The sequence below is a fragment of the Rhipicephalus microplus genome, chromosome X, assembly GCF_043290135.1.
Source record: "Rhipicephalus microplus isolate Deutch F79 chromosome X, USDA_Rmic, whole genome shotgun sequence".
Lineage (NCBI taxonomy): Eukaryota > Metazoa > Arthropoda > Arachnida > Ixodida > Ixodidae > Rhipicephalus > Rhipicephalus microplus.
In genome coordinates this window covers 184629294-184647791 of record NC_134710.1, presented here as the reverse complement: position 1 = coordinate 184647791, position 18498 = coordinate 184629294, and the positions used below count along the sequence as shown (strand labels likewise).

At 43.3% G+C, this 18498-nt stretch overlaps 1 protein-coding gene across 1 annotated transcript in view; it reads right to left on the bottom strand.

Annotated features, from left to right (window-relative positions):
* Positions 1-601: 601 nt before the first annotated feature.
* The window catches only part of LOC119176970 (uncharacterized protein CG3556), a 165578-nt gene continuing 147681 nt past the window's right edge, over positions 602-18498 (bottom strand). The window contains exon 8 of the mRNA XM_075878332.1: positions 602-703. The gene's annotated coding sequence lies outside the window, so the exon portion shown is untranslated. The remainder of the gene's footprint in view (positions 704-18498) is intronic.

Below are 18498 nucleotides of genomic sequence, written 5' to 3'. Positions count from 1 at the left end.
TTCATTCATGTCCTTTTCTTAGGACGCACGGCCGAAAAAGTATTAGGTCAACAGTGTTATACGACCGTGTGCGACAATTTGATGACAACTACATATCGTGGATATCTCTACGTATTTCAAATCTTGCCGTTCTTTTCTAGGCTTAGCCCCTTTCCTTTTCACCAAAGTCAGGCTAGCGGACTGGTTTAACTTTCTTGGTTTCACAGATTTTTTTCAGCCTCCATTTATTTTCTTCATACATCCACAGGCATACAGTGAACAACTGATTTATTAGTGTTGTTCTGACACGAATTTATGTTTACTACTTCCCATCAGTGACGTGTACGAATGACCAAGATTGCAGTGGTTGTCTGTATACCACTAGAATCACTATACAAAATGAATATATAGCAGACACCCTAGCGCTGTATTGCTCTGTATGCGAAAGATGATAACTGCTTGAGAAACGAGGACTGGTTTGCAGGGCTTTGTCGAATGATATATAGCGGTTGTCGTACACTTCATCATGAGCCACTCACCTTTATGATGCACCAGAAATGAACTCGGGACAGCCCTGCAGGGGCCGCGACGTACAACACAGTAAATGCAAGCATAGGCAGACTGGCATTCAGAATTTGATTTTATTAGAACACTTTTCAATAAACTACATGCTTGTACCACATAATCACGTGATCGGAGTCTTTTACAACGTGCGTGCCGATTCCTGCAAGCAGTAAAGAAAAAAAAAACACAACACAATTTAAGTCATTTTTGAGTATTTTTGGCACTAACTGTTACAACAGCACACACTATCAATATTGCTCAACAAAGAACCAAATGTACTAAACGTCCATATTGTAGTGACCCAATGGGGGGAAATGGAAGGTAAAGGGTAAGGGGTATTTTTGTTTGTTTGCTAGATTAGCATTGTTACGTAGCAACTGCGTTTCCTTTGGAAGCACGCAATTCATGTCTGTGCTGAGATATTTCTCAGAACACACGGAGATATATCCGAAAATTCACGGCAAAAAAATGATTTTCGTAGTAACAATTGATAAATTTAGCAAACGAAAACAACGAAAAGAATTCGTGCAAGGTGAAACCTTCAAAAGAAATTTTCTTCTTTCCTAACAACTGTTTAACGATGTTCGCTGTGATTCATAAAGCGATCATTACGTGCGAAAACCTCATCCGCTCTTTCGCCGTCCTCGCTCGACTCTTGTATCGTCCAAGAGCGCACTAAGAAGACGGAAATATGAAGGAGCTGGAGCGGGCGCTGCACCCATGCGCGTTATTTCGGCGCAAACGAACCGTGGCTGAAAAGAATAAAAGACAAGATGACGCGTCCCCGATGGAAATGTTCGATCGGCCGCTTATTCCGCGCCTTCACCGCGGCGGCGAAACGAGGCGTTACGCACGAAGCGCAACGCTGCATCATGAGCATCGTGCGCACGGCGCCGTAAAGAATACGACGCAAAGGACACGCGCGATTCTCCGGCAACGATCACGCGGCATAATGTTACCGCTCGACGGCGTTGCGGAATACCGCGCCGCCCCGAGTCATCGCCGAGTGCCAGAAAACCAGTTCATGGGGCACTCGTTTACTGTCGCGGCTCCGAAGGAGAGCACCCGGCTCTGCAGACCTCGGGCCTCCACAACAGAAGCGTCACGTATGGTGTTTGCGGGTGGTGGCCGTGCCCTGGGACACCCATAACCGAATGGCTTGTACGCGGCAGTCACGGAGGAGACGCGACCGAGCGATTTCAGACGTATCGATCGCATCCATTCCCCGCCACCACGACAGCAGTGGACCACTTTCTTTATTTTTCTTCACTTGGCCTCTTATTCTTATCCTCCAACTTTTTTTTTTCACTCCCGAGAGGGGAAAGGGGTACAAGTGTCGTTCTTTCTTCGCACTGCCACCGTGCACGCGTACATCTGCCGCACTTCGTCGCTCCTCTTCTGCATCTGCGTTCGCCAGGCAAGGTCGGGCCCGTTCTTTATGGCTTATGTATCTGTAACACATCCACCAGAAGAAAGTAAGCCTGGATCGATGGACCCCGCGCAGGCCATACTTGGTCGCAGCACCACATCCCCGGGCCAGTCGACTGGCCTGCTTTCCCTCGGCCCGACTGCCCTCGTCGTCTCCCCCGCATACGTGGCGCGTGCGCTCCGAAGAGCAGGACGTCTATCCGGCCGCGGCTATAAACGTGAGACGGGCCGTTTCGCTGCTCGATTCCGGCGTTTCCGAAGCGCCTTACCCGAGACACGACCTTGAATGGCGATGGTACTCGATCGTGCTTTTCTTGTCCACGTTGATGCTGCAGCGCCGCGAGCTGCTCGTCCGCTCAGTTCCTCAGCCGTCGGCGCCTTTCCTTTCGATCTCTTTCGTTTGTTTTCTTTTCTTATTGTTCTTCTTATTTGCCTCGTTTTTTGATCTCCGTAGTTTTCCCGCTTTCTGAACGACGCGCGAGCTGGTTGCGGTGTCTCTGCTGCTGTGGGCCTACGCCTGATTGCTGTTTTTCCCCAACGCGACTGTTATGAGGAACAATACGAATCGATAAACGCGATAAAAGTAAAGACTAGAGCTCTTTTTCCAAGGTGGCACACGGCAATCAGAGCAGCGTTTCTGGTGAAATGGTCTCGATCCAAAGTTCGATTTGAGGTCCCCTCGGCTGCACTCTTTCCCGGTCGTCGTTCCCCTCATGCTTCCCTCCATTTGAGCTCTCGCTCTTCGCCACTCTTTTCTGATCAGAGTGGGGCATCGTTATAAGGTGCTGGCGGTCGTTGCGGGCATACTCTACGGATCTCGTATGTCCCCATGTCATGATGCGAGGCAGCTGTTTTATCCAATGTCCTGCGACGTTTTATTTGCTCCGCAATTTCTATAAAAAGACATAAGCTACCTCGAGACGAATTGTTCAACGCTCCTTCCAGCGATTCAGGGCTCCTATATGAATCGAAAATACCATTCCATTGCTCGTTTTTTGTTTATTTCTTTGTTTTTATTCGTCGGGAACGCCAATGAAAGGACTCTTGCCATGCCGTCACCTAGCTGTTTGACAGTGTTTAACTTATGCAAATCTCGTCCGATTCTGTCCACTGTAGGCAAGACGTCTTTTACGCGCGCAATGGTAGTAATCTAGCTAGATACACAACAACGAATGTGTTTATCTGATTTGCAGCTTCTATGCTTAGTTATCTAATGGACATTTCAGTCAACGTTGCAACGATAGGGTTTTCATGCCAGAGCTTGCAATATAATGCTAAAAAAGGTAGGAAAAATCTCGTAACTTCACCTTTTACTATCCCCCTGTCAAGGGGAGTTGAAAGTGCTACACTTGAAAATACAGGCAGAGCATATTTTGAATCTATCTATCTATCTATCTATCTATCTATCTATCTATCTATCTATCTATCTATCTATCTATCTATCTATCTATCTATCTATCTATCTATCTATCTATCTATCTATCTATCTATCTATCTATCTATCTATCTATCTATCTATCTATCTATCTATCTATCTATCTATCTATCTATCTATCTACCTATCTATCTATCTATCTATCTATCTATCTATCTATCTATCTATCTATCCGCAAACGACTTCTTGCTCTCCTGGGCGTTCCAAAATGGTATCTACACGAAAACTGGTATGACATAACATGAATGTATGAAAAGCATAAGTGACAAGTCATAACATGAAAATCATGACATTTGTGTCATGAATGCCATAATTTACATTTTATGGTCTTGCTGCTCTTGTGGAGGTTTTGTTCACATGACATATTGCAAAACTGGTATGGTATGACAAGACAGCATGACGAACATAAGTAAGGGACCGTAACGTGGAAGTCATGACATGCATCTCATGTAATTCATGACTACACACGCTATGGTCGTGGTGCGTTCGTGGACGGTTTCGCTTGCTTCACATATACAAAATGTTATATTACGGGACTTGAATGAATGACAAAAGTATATGACACGTGCAAACACGATAATCATGACGTGCGTGTTATGTAGGAACATGAAAACATACCACGCTCATGATGTGCTCACGGCCGTTTCGCTAGCTTTGTATATACAAAATTTGGTGTTACGAGACGTGAATGGATGAAGAAGGTGTATACCTGGTGAAAACATGATGATCATGACATTGCGTGTCATGCAAGAACATGACAACGTACCACACTCTTGATGCGCTCGAGGCTGTTTTTATTACTCAACTTATACCAAAGTTTGTATTACGTTACATGTATGAACGACGAAGGTAAATTACCCGTCCGAACATGATTATCATAACATGCGTGTCAGGTAAAACATGGCTACGTGCTACGCTCATAGCGCGCTGGAAGCCGTTTCGCTACCTCCATATATACTAAATTTGGTATCACGTGACGTGAATAACGACGAAGATAAATTACGCGTACGCAAATTATATTTATGACATGGAAATCATGTACGGCATAATTTACGTCCGTCTGGTAATGTTGTGCTGTTTCTCAAGTGACATATCAACCTTCCCCTCTCGTGCTTCGCATATCATTGATTCCCACAGTACGTGGGTTCTGCCAATTTTCGGTCATATTGGTCATAATACTTTCGTGCCTTATCATAGTACACACATATTTAAGGACTTCGGTCTGATAATCCTGGTTCCAATATTTGGCTACATGTCTAAATTTATGGCTGCTCACCGCAACAACGAATGATACCTCATAGTAGGGTTATACATCTTTGGTTGAAGCAGTGCGCACAAGACGAGGTCCAAGAAAGAGGAGAACAAAGCAGTGCTTGTTTTGTGCTCCTCTTTTTTGGTCCTCATCCCGTGTGCACTGCTTCAACCAAAGATGAACGCCTACCAACTCACTGGAGTTGCTAATATTAGGCAGCGTTAAATATGGCCTTCAATTTACTGTTATGTTGGCTGTGGTCGCAGAAAACAATTTTATTTGAGAAAATTCACCGGGGAGTTGTTGCGTTGTACTGTATGGTTGAGTGGCCAGACCTTACTCCGGCATGCCAATAGAGCTGGCCGCAGCCTGCGCGCACGTCACAAAGGAGCTTTGAGCACCCAAAAGGGAGCAACCGAACAGGTACTCCTACCACGCCTCTCTGGTTGTGATGGGGAAAGAGTATGAAAAAGGAATCGAGTTGGTGGGGCACGAAGCAACGACGTGGTGCGAAATATAAATTTGAAAGGCCAGCTTCGCAAATTTATGGTGTTTAGCAGTGTAATAAAGAAGTTGTGGGTCAGTTCTGGCTGTCTCACTTCTTTATTATAGCAGTAATATATAGCAGAAATTTATGCCAGCTATTTCATAGACAGCTGTTTCTGAGTCATTTAAAATTTATTCTACAAAAATATTTACGGTGGTCCAGTGGATGTTTAAAATGTCGAGATGGCTTTCTGAGCGAGTTTTCAGCAGCCTTTGTTTTCCATGTATTGTATAGTTATGCTGCTCTAGGTCCGTGTGCTCAGATTTGGGTACAGGTTAAAGAACCCCAGGTGGTCAGCATTTCTGGAGCCCTCCACTACGGCGTCTCTCATAATTATATGGTAGTTTTGGGACGTTAAACCTCACATATGAATGAACCAATAAATCAATCAATCAATCCTGTACCGTTATATGAGACGCCGGGTCCCATGTAGCGCCACTAGTTGCTACTATGGCGTAGCCGTCACGCATGCATAGGTGCGTAGAAGCACTGCAAAACACCTGCGCCGCTCGAAACTGTCTGGCAACGCCACCCGAACTGACTGAGGACGATCTTGGAATTCGAGGATGGATGGATGGATGGATGGATATGGCTGTACCCTTTAGATCGGGCGGTGGCTAGCGCCACCAAGCCGCAATACCTAATGAACCAAAAACTATATTTTTTCCTTAAAAAAAGAGTTTGAGGATTCGTACTTTGCAGTGAAGAGTTTAATTTTCACTCGTGCCTTGACTTTAGCCACCAATCAGATAACCTCCTTCTAGTTAAGTCTACCCGCTTAAAGTTTATTTTGCCCTCCCGGTCCCTAAACCCCAGTGCTTTGAAAAACTCTGCGCCATCATCATGAACTATAGGGTGAAGCCCTTTACAGAACATTATCAAGTGTTCGGCAGTTTCTTCTTCCTCTCCACACGCACTGCATACTGTGTCTACCCCTTCGTATTTGGCCCGATATGTCTTGGTTCGCAGTACTCCCGTTCTGGCCTCAAACAGTAGAGAACTACCCCGAGTATTATCATAGATCCTTTCCTTGGCAATTTCCTGCTTAAACGTTCGATAGATCTCTAGTGCGGACTTCTTTATCATGCCCATTCTCCACATGTCAGTCTCCGTTTCCTTCACTTTCTTCTTAACCGATAGTTCTTTTTGGTTTGGCCACCTGCTGTTTTCTAAGTATTTACCAGTCAACTTCCTGGTTCGCTTCCTCCATTTTGTATCGACATTCTTCATGTACAAGTAGCTGAAAACCTTCCTAGCCCAACGCTCTTCCCCCATTTCTCTCAATCGCTTCTCAAATTTTATCTTGCTGCTAGCTTCCCTGCCCTCAAATGATGTCCATCCCATATCACCTTGTACTCCCTGGTTTGGTCTATTCCCGTGAGCTCCTAAAGCAAGCCTACCTATTCCACGTTGCTTAATTTCTAATCTTGCTTGAACTTCTGATCTCATGCACAAGACCGCGTTGCCGAACGTCAGCCCAAGAACCATGACCCCTTTCCATATTCCTCTCACAACATCATACCTATTGTAATTTTACAGTGCCCTATTTTTCATGACTGCTGCATTCCTGTTACCTTTAGTCGTCACGTATATTTCGTGTTCCTTCAGATACCCGGTCCCATTGCTTATCCATACGCCCAGATATTTGTATTTATCTGTTATCTCTAGCGTGACCTCCTGTATTCTAAGCTCACTACCTTCGTTGTCATTGAAAATCATGACTGCTGATTTTTCCTTACTGAATCTAAAATCTAACCTATCTCCCTCATTACCGCAGATGTCCATCAATCTCTGCAAATCTTCCTTGTTGTTGGCCATTAGCACTATATCATCTGCGTACATTAATGCTGGTAGTGCCTGATCAATAAGTTTTCCTTGTTTGACTAAAGAGAGGTTGAAGCCCAGTCCACTTCGCTCTAATTTTGCCTCTAATCCTTGTAGGTACATCATGAATAATAAGGGTGACAGGGGGCACCCCTGCCTAAGCCCCCGTTTTACCTCTGCAGGCTTGGATACCTGTTTTTCCCACTTTATAACTACCTTGTTACCTTTATAGATACCCTTTAAAAGATTAGTTACTACATGTTCCACGCCTAGTGTGTCCAGTATTCCCCACAATTCCTCTTGAACCACGCTATCGTACGCTCCCTTGATATCCAAAAATGCTAGCGACAGGGGCCTGTGTTCCTTTTCTGCTATTTCGATGCACTGCGTCAGTGAGAACAGATTGTCTTCCAACCTCCTGTGTTTCCGAAACCCATTCTGCAGTTCCCCCAGCACCCCCTCATCCTCTATCCACGCCTGCAGTCTTTCCCTTATAATCTGCATCGCCAGCCTGTAGACCACTGATGTCACTGTTGTAGGACGGTAGTTGTTTATGTCAGCTTTGTCCCCCTTTCCTTTATAGATCATGCTCATCCTGCTAAGTTTCCATCCATCGGGAACTTCACCATCGATTATTATGGTGCTCACTGCCTCTCTCAAAGCCTGCTTAGACTTCGGACCTAACGTCTTTATCAGCCTAATTGGAATGCCATCTGGGCCTGTTGATGTACTACTAGGAACCCTTTTCTCAGCCCTTTGCCACTCTTGTTGTGAAAATGGAGCCATTGCACCACTTGATTCGTCCTCGTCTATTGTGGTGCATAAAGTACTTCTTTGTTGAAATTTTTCTGTCACTTTTGTTCTTATATATTCAATAGCTTCGTCCCCTTCTAGCCTAGCACCTTGGGCTGTAGTTACAAATCTCTGCTCTAGGCTCGTTTCATTTCTTAGGGTGTTTAGATGGTTCCAAAATTTCGCCGCTGCCTTTCTATCTTCTTTATGTACTTCTGCCAGCCACTGAGCTCCCTTCCTTCTAATATTTTCATTAATCAGAAGGGATGCATCCCTTCTACAGCTTAGAAAGGTTGCCCATTTTCTTTCAACATCATCTGTCGGTTCACCCCGCTGCTTAGCATGTCTGTGTTCCCTAGAGGCTTCCTGACGTTTTGCTATAGCTCTGTTAACTTCTTCATCCCACCAACTTTTGGGTTTGTGTCTTCTTTTCCGGGGTTGTCACGCGTCTTAGCAAGCTCTAGCTCAAAGAGTCTAATTAGATTCGTGTATGTCCACACTGTCTTATTATCCTCCATGATTACTTTCTCAATTTGTTTAGTGGCTATTTCAATTTGCCTTTATGGATAAAATTTGTCCTGTAGTTGCTCATCTTGTCTCCTTCCCACTTTCACTCCTCTTCCAAAACTTAACTTGATACGTTTGTGATCGCTACCCAGACTTCTGGAGCCACCCTAATCTATGTGCATTTCCCTGAGCTTATCATACATCCTATGTGACATCAGTGCATAATCTATCGTCGACTGAAGCCTTCCTACCTCCCATGTTATTTGCCCTTCACACTTCTCGGTACTGTTGCAAATGATCAAATCAAGCCTTTCACACATATCCATGATCATTTTGCCTGTCGGGTCGGTATACCCATCTATATCTTCTATGTGCGCATTCATGTCTCCTAGTATAATTATCTCGCACTCTCTTCCTAACTCCTGAATGTCCTTTAATATACACTCTACCATTGTCTAGTTTTCCTCTCTGGCCTTTGCTCCCGTCCACAAGTACACGAAACCAAGGAGTGTCATTTGACCTGCCACTTTCCCTTTTAGCCATAAATGTTCCTTGCACTCCTGCTTGACCCTTTGCCAGTCTGTACTTTTATGAATGAATGCCCCAATACCACCCCCCTTTCTGCTGCCTTCTGTTCTATTACAATATTCCCACGCGTAGTCCGGATTGTTCGGAGGTTGTTCCATGTCCCTGAAATGTGTTTCTACAAAACCGTATACCATCGGCCTCTCTTCCCTTAGCTGTTCTTCTATCTCTTCCCACTTCAGCCTGTTCCTACCACCCTGCATGTTAATATACTCTATGTCTGAATTGGCTCGGCGCTCGTGGCTACGTCTATTTATGCCCCGGACTCTACCTATCTTAGATATTGGTGCCACATTGGAATCGTATCTGTCCATACCACCTGTCGAAGAGTCTCCCTGGCTGTTTTCCTCGTTACTAGCTATCCTGCACCCCGAAGAGCTCGCTTGCCCCCCCAAAAAGCTACTGCGCGTCCTGCAAGTCGCCAACCCACCTCATGACCTAGCCGCCCATCGAAGTGAATTCTGTCTCGTTGAACCCCCCCCCCCCCCCCCCCTATGCACCTCTCTGTTTATTTCCACCACCTCAAAGCCTTTCTCTCGACTCATCCGCCATATCTCTTGGTTTGCGTTGACCACCGCTCTTTGCAGGTTGCTATCACGCACCGGTACCTCCGGTATCGTGCATATCACTACCTGTACCTTAGAAGCACAGCAGAGGAGCACAGCATCTCAGCGCCCCGCCGCGGTGGTCTAGTGGCTAAGGTACTCGGCTGCTGACCCGCAGGGCGCGGGTTCGAATCCCGGCTGTGGCGGCTGCATTTCCGATGGAGGCGGAAATGTTGTAGGCCCGTGTGCTCAGATTTGGGTGCACGTTAAAGAACCCCAGGTGGTCTAAATTTCCGGAGCCCTCCACTACGGCGTCTCTCATAATCATATAGTGGTTTTGGGACGTTAAACCCCACATATCAATCAATCAACAGCATCTCAGCTTAAAATTTTATGGTGACGATGCTTTTCATCAACATGAGACATCCACCACATTTAATCGGTTTGTTTTATTTACGGCCTCAAGCTGTATCCTCCGCTGTAAGTGCATAGCTGTTGACCTTTGTGCACAATCCTGTAGCTACTCTGGTTAAGTGCGAGGTCCACACTTTGCTGGGGCGTGTTGTGCTGGCACCGACTGCAAAGCTTCACCTATCAAAAAGAAGGTTCCCAAATGACATCTTGGTCCCGTCTACGGAGCATCGTGAAATTCTTTAGAACTGCTCGGTATTGCTCTTTTTATTATGATGTGTAAAAAGCCATGAAATATGCTTGGATGCATATAGGAATGCCAACCAAAGCGGTGTCAGGTGGCTCATGAAACGAGGTGACGGAAATAGCTAAGTTCATTAGACATTTGATTTATAGAGGAATTATTAATATCACGGGTATTCATGTGCATCGAAACACCTGGAAGCTCTTATCCAAAGAAAACAAAAATTTACAGAGAAATGTGTACTAGTTTACTTGTCTCACAAAAAAAAAAGAAAAAAACAGCCAGGCAATGCTTCACCGCATGTCTCCACCAACGAAGCAGCACCTCGGTTCTGGTTGTCTTTGTCTATGTGAATAGAATGTTTTTGTACAACATTTATTATTTTTAGAACTTTTACCAGGTCATTTTTTCTTCAAAACATATATTCTAAATTTTCTTCGTCAGGAATATTTCTGCACATAGGTTTTTTTTTGCACTGTTTCCAGCTGGCAACCGAATATCAAAAAAAGTACACAATTTCTACGGTTTTATTTAAGTTAGTATATTTGGTGTTGCTCTACAATACATCCTTTGTGGAAACAGCATTTTATTGCGCAAACGTTTGTATGTTGCAATGCGTGTTGGACGACATTTCGTACTGGCAAAAACGATCATCCCGAGACATATGAAGAATAAACATTTTCTCGCGGTAACGAAATAGTTAAACCTGTTCATATTGACGAGATTTTACTGCGCTACTTTTTAAAAGAGTCTTTGGTTTGGTCTTGGGTAAACACAATTTATAAATGGCTTCGGCCAAATGCTAGGTTTTTAAAATATAACCCGGTATTGAAAAAATTATTTATTATATACTAGCGTTTGTGTATTTACTTCGCTGACATATTTGACATGTAGAGACACTGTTTCGTTATTGCACTCTGCTTTGTGCTCTTCCGTCTGTTGCTAGATATTAGCTTAGACTAAAGATAGGAATGTGTTCCACAAAGAGTACAAAATAGGCAAACCAATTTTGACATATATCTGTGAAACTCGTGCTTAGAGGCCAACTTCAGCGATTTTTTTATATTCACGGATTTTATTAGAACGTTCAGCACATGTTCTGTATGGCATACAGATAATATGTACAAAACTGTGCAACCGTGACTGATTAAGTTTTTTTAGAAAGCGAATTATGAATTTCGCAGCCAATTTCGGAATCACGTTTGTAAACGCGGGCTGCCCTGTGAATATGACGGATGTGTCTACTCTTCCGTGTTTGGAGATTGCAAATTCCATTTACTAATAATTAATAAGCAATTAATAATTATTCAATTAATAATTAAAAATTATATATATAAGTATATAATCAATTATTATTTTGATATATGTTATTTAAAATTTCTTATTGAACTATTCAAACAATTAATTTGTTTATTTCAGGCATATATACGCACGAAATATGTTCAAGAGGTAAGGCAAAAGGAGACTTATATCTCTCCTGACGAGGTCTTTACCCGCCACTTACATGTGCGACAGTAGAAACAAAAGCAGGAAACACATGTCAAATTAACGAAATAGTTGACTCCTCAGTGAATAAAAATAAAAATGAAAACAAAAGAAACACTTGGACGTGATTATAAAGAAAATGTTTCTACAAACTCTAATAGAGAAAGTTAAATGTCTTTGCATATGAAGCACATACAGTACAAAGCAAAGGGTCAACATCAGTATTTTATGATAGATAATTGAAAACTGATACATTTGTAGACGGCATGAGAAGCTGTTTTACTTGTTTTTCAAAGCGCAAAATACATGTGGTTTTATCGGCCAGTTTGATTGAGGATGAATGCGCGTTACACAATGAAATGATTTGATAATTTAAAGTTTTAGTGCCGTAGTTTGTTCGCGGTCTTGATCCCGTCAGTGATGTAGTACGTAGGTTGTATGCCAGTTGTCTGCCCCACCGCGGTGGTCTAGTGGCTAAGGTACTCGGCTGCTGACCCGCTGGTCGCGGGATCGAATCCCGGTGGCGGTGGCTGCATTTCTGATGGAGGCGGAAATGTTGTAGGCCCGTGTGCTCAGATTTGGGTGCAGGTTAAAGGACCCCAGGTGGTCGAAATTTCCGGAGCCCTCCACTACGGCATCTTTCATAATCATATGGTGATTTTGGGATTTTAAACCCCACAAATCAATCAGTATGCCAGTTGACTAGGTTAATATTTTTTGATAAGGCGGTATAATCTTGCTTAAATTTCGCGCAAAAACAAATTTCGCGTAACCACTAAGCAAATTTTACACAACTGGGCGAATAGTAGCATGTTCGAAGTTTCATACAAGAAATAAGTTATTGAGGGCGGATGAGAAAAAATCATATTCAAGCTTCTTCTTTGTAAAAAGGAAACACGTTCGGCATCTGTCTTGTTGTATGTACCCCAGACTACATTACAGTATGTTTGATGAGAATAAACAAACGAGAAATATATTTGTTCTGTAATACGTACTAGCAAAAAATAATTTAATTTGTATAGCAAACAAAAAGACCTTGATAACTTAGCACGAATTTTCGAACCAACTGAGGTCAGACCTAAAAATTATCCCTAAAAATCGACAAGGACTTAGGGACAGTATTGTAGAATGATTGATACCCAATCCTCTGTCATAAAGGAGAGACTTATTTTATGGAAAAATATTACCTACTGCGTTTTCTTTACGGATAAGTTAATCTCATTGTGACTCATCCAGATGTGAAGTTCGTTAAGCTTGCTGTTGGCACGCTACTTTAATAAGTTTAAATCTGGACCAGAAAAGAAAACATTAGTGTCATCGGCGTACATAGCATTGGCAGGAGTAAAAGGAACACTAGGGATACCATTAGAAATAAAATAAAATGCAGTTGACCCCGAGTTGATACTTGTGAAACCCCAAAGCTTATGTTCGCCATTTCAAACTAGAATTTGTGAAGCTGTGTGTCTTGGGTTCTGTGTTCAAATTAACTTTCTATTAATGTGAGTTCCAGCCCACAAATACCGTATGCCGTAAAATTTTGAAACACAATTTGGCGCTTGATCGAGTCAAAGGCTTTTCGAAAATCAAGAAACTTTCCTACTGTAAAGAGTACGCTGTTCAGATTTAGTATCCTTTCTGTCATTTGAAGTAGAGGAGGTTCCAATGATTTGCCTGACTGAAAGCCGTACTGGTTTTTAGAGATATTTTTAACTTGTATAAAGCATACAATTGTTTATAAATATTACGTTGAGCGATCTTGGAAAAAGTGAAACACCAATATTGGTCTATAATTGTTGAGGTCATTTTTTTCTACCATTTTAAATATGACACTAACCAGTGCAACTTTCATTTGTTCAGGAAGAATGCCAGTCGCCAGCATTTTGTTGCACATATAAGTTAATGAAGCAGCAATATAACGGACAGCGGCTTTAACAGGCAAAACGCTGATTTATACGTAACCTTAGGAAAAGAACACACGACAGAAAAGACGCTGCCTCGCGCAGCTGACGGATGAAAGCGCGCCGCAGCAGCGCGCGCTTTCATCTACGAGGTGACGACAACGCGAGAACAGTTCTGTTTTATTTTTATGCATAGCGTACTAGTCATCGTTGACATCGGTTCATACAGTATAGTACCGAGCAATGAGGAGATTTATGCGGGGCAAGTCAGCTTTTTCACGCACCGGTGGGTCGAAATAAAAAGGCGGTGCTTTCGCGTTCGCAAAGCAGGTAAAATCATCGCTAATTCGTCACTGGCAAGTTCATACGGGCTGGCCCAGCTCTACTCCGCGTCTGATGACATCGACAGCTCGCATTTAAGAAGCATGTGTGCGATGTTTACACCTTGACCAACTGTGGTGGCGTGTAGCCGTGGTTTCATGATGTCCTCACCTACCAAGCTTGGAGCAGCTCCCTGTTTCGGTTCTAGTTTGACGCATCGTTCATTGGTTATTTAAAATTATTAATGAGTCAGTCGGCTTAAGGAACCACCCTAATGGTTACATGGCTGTTAATACTTTTTGGAAACAGCATTATCTCAATAGAGTCGGAAGTGCTCCGGAGTTCTTTTTTAAAGGGTCCCTAAACCACACCGAGTTCTAAGGCAAGACAGTAATTTTTTTTTTCAGCATTCGCTGCCCTTCCGTCAAGTGCTATTCCCTCCTTGCCACTAATTCCTTCATAAAACACGTGGAATGTCAGAACTAAGTGCAGAGCCTGTGAGAATTTTGGGCTTTCTTAATGCATGCTATTTTCGCTTGCGCAGTCGCAAATGCATAAGATGAAGTGAAGTCTGTTTATCGGGTACGATAGTGCGTGCAACGAGGCATAACGGAAATGCGATAGTTTTGCGAGATAGGGTAGGAGACAATTCATAAAATAAATTCTCGTATATTTTGCAAATGAGAGTTGATTTCATCATGACGTCATGTTAACAAACTGATTTTGTCACGAAATGTGCCGAAAAGACGGGAAACGCCAGAAGAAAATATTGTGCTTGTTCTTCGCATTTTAAGAGATGATTCGGGGATGAAATGCGGGTTAGAGAGTGGTGACACAATAGCAGGGGGCGGTAACTCCCTATACCTCCCTTGTACGCGCTCTCGCAGGCTGATAAGCAGCCGTAGCATCGCTTGTACCACTGGCGGCTGCCAACCATCCAAATGGAAATAAATCACGAACATAACATTGCTTTTATGACATCACTGGTGAGGTCACCAAATAAAGGGAAAGGACGAAAATGCACGAGGAGGAGAGTTGTCAAAAAAGCTCCTATTTCCCATCTCACATGCAAGTTAAACGCGCTCGCGCCTTTTTTTTCAGGTCCGCTTGCCGCTTCGGTGATGCGGCCATTCTTATAATTTCGTTAACCATTTTTTTGTTGATGTGTTCTGAAGTGGCGAAAGTTGAGCTGACCAATTTCTCATTAAGACTAAACTCGATCAATACAAATAAAAACACTTTCTTATTGTGCGTATGGTAGAAAAAACAAAACAGGCATACCCGTAGTGAAAAAGTGTCAACCTATAAAAGCAGCTTTAATTTACAACTGACATATGGAAATAATGAGCAAACATTGAACCCAAAATATGTGAATAAATGCAAAATTTATGAGCAATCTCTGGTAGGACACTTCGCATTCGACTCAATCACGTTTGTTTTGACAGCCCACATAGTCTAATGATTTTGAATGCTTTGTGGAGTTTAACACCCAAAAATCATCGTATGATTATGAGAGACGCCGTAGAAGAATGCTCCGGAAATTCAGATCAGCTGGGGTTCTTTAACGTGTGCCCAAATCTGAGCACACGAGCCTACAGCATTTCCGCTTCCATCGGAAATGCAGCCGCCGCAGCCAGCATCCGATTTCGCGACCTGCGTGTAAGCAGCCGAGTACCTTAGCCACTAGACCACCGTGGCGGGGTGGCCCATATAGTCTCGTTTGGTAATAAGTAAACTGAAGTTCAGACACACGGCGAGGCTCGAAACAATCAGAATTTTTTTATTGCGATAGCAGTTATAAACAATCTTGGCTAGATTTCACCGCCGGCGTCGGCGTCGATTTCATGCACCGTATATACGTATCTGTATAATAAAACGGAAGAAAGAAAAAAAATCTCAGAAAAGGAGACTCCGGCGCACGGAATCGAACTTGGGACATCCGCGCAGTGAATGTGAAGCAAAGCATTAACCTCTGAGAACCCAAGGGTACCTCTTTCTATGTTTAAACAGCCATCTATTTGTATCTACCATTTACTGCTGTTGGCGGGCATCTCGGGGGGGGGGGGTACTATCATGTTTTTAGCATTATCAGCAAGATGGCGCAGTTAGCGTGCAGCGGCTCTCATCTCTCACGTGTACTTTGGCCCACGTAGAGAATAAGCGGGTGTGCGCTCGATCACGCGCCCTTATCTTGCAGTAAGGAGAATCGTGCGTCTTCGCTAGCCTTTAGGTTTGGTTGAAACGATTCTGTTGTAATTTCCTGGCGCACAAAGGTCACTGCAATCGTTTTACAGCCTTCGCTCGCGAAAAGGCCGCACTTTTCAGACACAGTGAGGTAACAAATAAGGCGCTTATTCGCGTTTATCTGTACCTGTTAGTACGTTTAGTGCGTCATTTTTGCGGGAGAAATGCGGGGCACGTTTAGATCTGCTTGCCATTGTGCTGTGACTTCCAGTTTGTTGCTATTGCGTTCATTGCCTCGCCTTTGCGACAAAGTTGTGACTTTCTTCAAGAGAGAACGTCACTGGAAAAATGTTTGTGTAACTTCACTTGTTCGCGTAATGGCAACAGCTAGCTTTGCTTTGGTGAAGAAAAGATCACTTGTCAAAAGTGGGAGACTGCCTTGCGCAGCTGAATACGCGATGTTCAGGAGACCATCCTGGGTTGGGCAGAAAGTTATACGAAGGACTACCGAGGGTAGCAACTTCTCCTTGTCTCTGTCCTATTGCCCCTTTATTTTGCGAAGGAAAAATAGTTTTTACCACCACCACCGCAGCCACTTCTCAAAACGTGGGCTCCAGCGGTAGTCCTTTTAATGATTTCTGTAGGAATTTAGTCCATCACATATATAAGTGAGAGTATTAGAAGCAAATACTTACAAAGTTTCAAACCATGGCTACACAAACTTAATAAACAGAAAGGAGCATATATTACTCGACATCAATTGAAGTACATGCCGAACGTCAAAAAAAGCAAAAAATATGTAGCAAAACCAACAGGAATTGAAGCCTTTCATTAAACGCACTTTGCCAACATCAGCTTGGCTGCCGTCTTGACCAATTAGTTTAGTGACACTGCGCTTCTGTCAGTTCAGTCAGGCTCCTAAAGAACTCGGTTTGCTTATGTAATCATGCAAAATTTGTATTTGCTCAAATAATGGGTCAAGTTCTATATTTTATTCCCTTCCCCCCATCAATGTGCCGAACTGTGTAGGTGACCCTCTCAAGGAGAGTCAAGTACGGGTGGCACTTTTCTTTTCTTTCCCCTTTCATAACCACTTAGACAGTTGTGCTCCCTTTTTGCCACTAGAAAACCTGAAAAAAACTTCAAGGAGCTGGAAATCCTCGGATCACCACATCAAAGAGCCACAAAAACGTGTGTTGCCCGATTTAGCCATGTGCCCAATTTAGGTTTACTTGCTCGGCGTAGCTCACTGCGGGTTTCGTTCTCTGCCCGGCACAACTTCCTGTCCTTTTCTTTTCCGTAGTTGGAACGCCAACCAACCGAGGGAAATAATTGAGCGTGATTCAACTTGAAATATCCCTGAGCGAGTGGCGAGTGCCACAAACAAGCGCTCAAGAAAGCGCAAGCCCCCGATTCCTAACGGCTACGTGAATACCAAGTGCCCAGCAGACGCGACAAAAGCCACCGCAACGCAAAAAATTGACAGCTCCCACGTAGTGAGGGGAATTGATGATATGTGAAGCACGAATAACGAATATTGATATGTCACAATTTGAAATCAGCACAACCTCACGAGGTAGACGTAAATTATTTCTTACATGACTTCCATGTCATGATTATCATGTTTGGCGCGTCATTTAACTTTGTCGCATAGTCACGTCACGTAATAGGAAATTTGAAGCTAGCGAAACGGCCACGAGTGCATCATGAGCGTGGCATGTAGTGATGTTCTTAAATGACACTCATCTCATGATTAATATGTTTGCACCAGTCGTATACCTTTTTCATCCATTGACGTCACGTAACACCAAATTCTGGAAGTGTGAAGCTAGCGAAACTACCACGAGCGCATCAGACGCGTGGTATGCATGTCATGATTATCATGTTTGCGCCAGCTATGTAGGCACCTTCGTCATAGATTTGCGTCGTGTAATACCGAATTTAGTATATGTGAAGCTAGCGAAACGACCGTGAGTGGATGAGCGTGGCGTGTAGGCATAATTTACATCACACCCTCGTCATGATTATTTTTTTTTACACTAGTCACATGTCTTCCGCATTCATTGATGTCACGTAACACCAAATTGGGCATATGTAAAGCTAGAGAAAGGGCTGCGAGCGCATCATAAGCGTGGTATGTCGTCATGTTCTTAAATGACACACATGTCATAATTATCATGATTGCACCACTCATATACCTTCGTCATCCGTTCACGTCGCGTAATAACAAATTTGGCATATGTGAAGCTAGCGAAACATCTACGAGTACATGAACGTGGCGTTTAGGCATGATTTACATGACATGCATGTCATGATTTTTACGTTAGGGTCTCTTACTTATGTTTGCCATGCAGTCATTTCATACCATATCAGTTTTGCTGTATCTCATGTGAACAAAATCGCTGCAAGAGCAGCAAAACCATAAAATATAAATTGTAACATTCATGACATACATGGCATGATTTTTATGTTATGACTAGCCGGTTATGCTGATCAT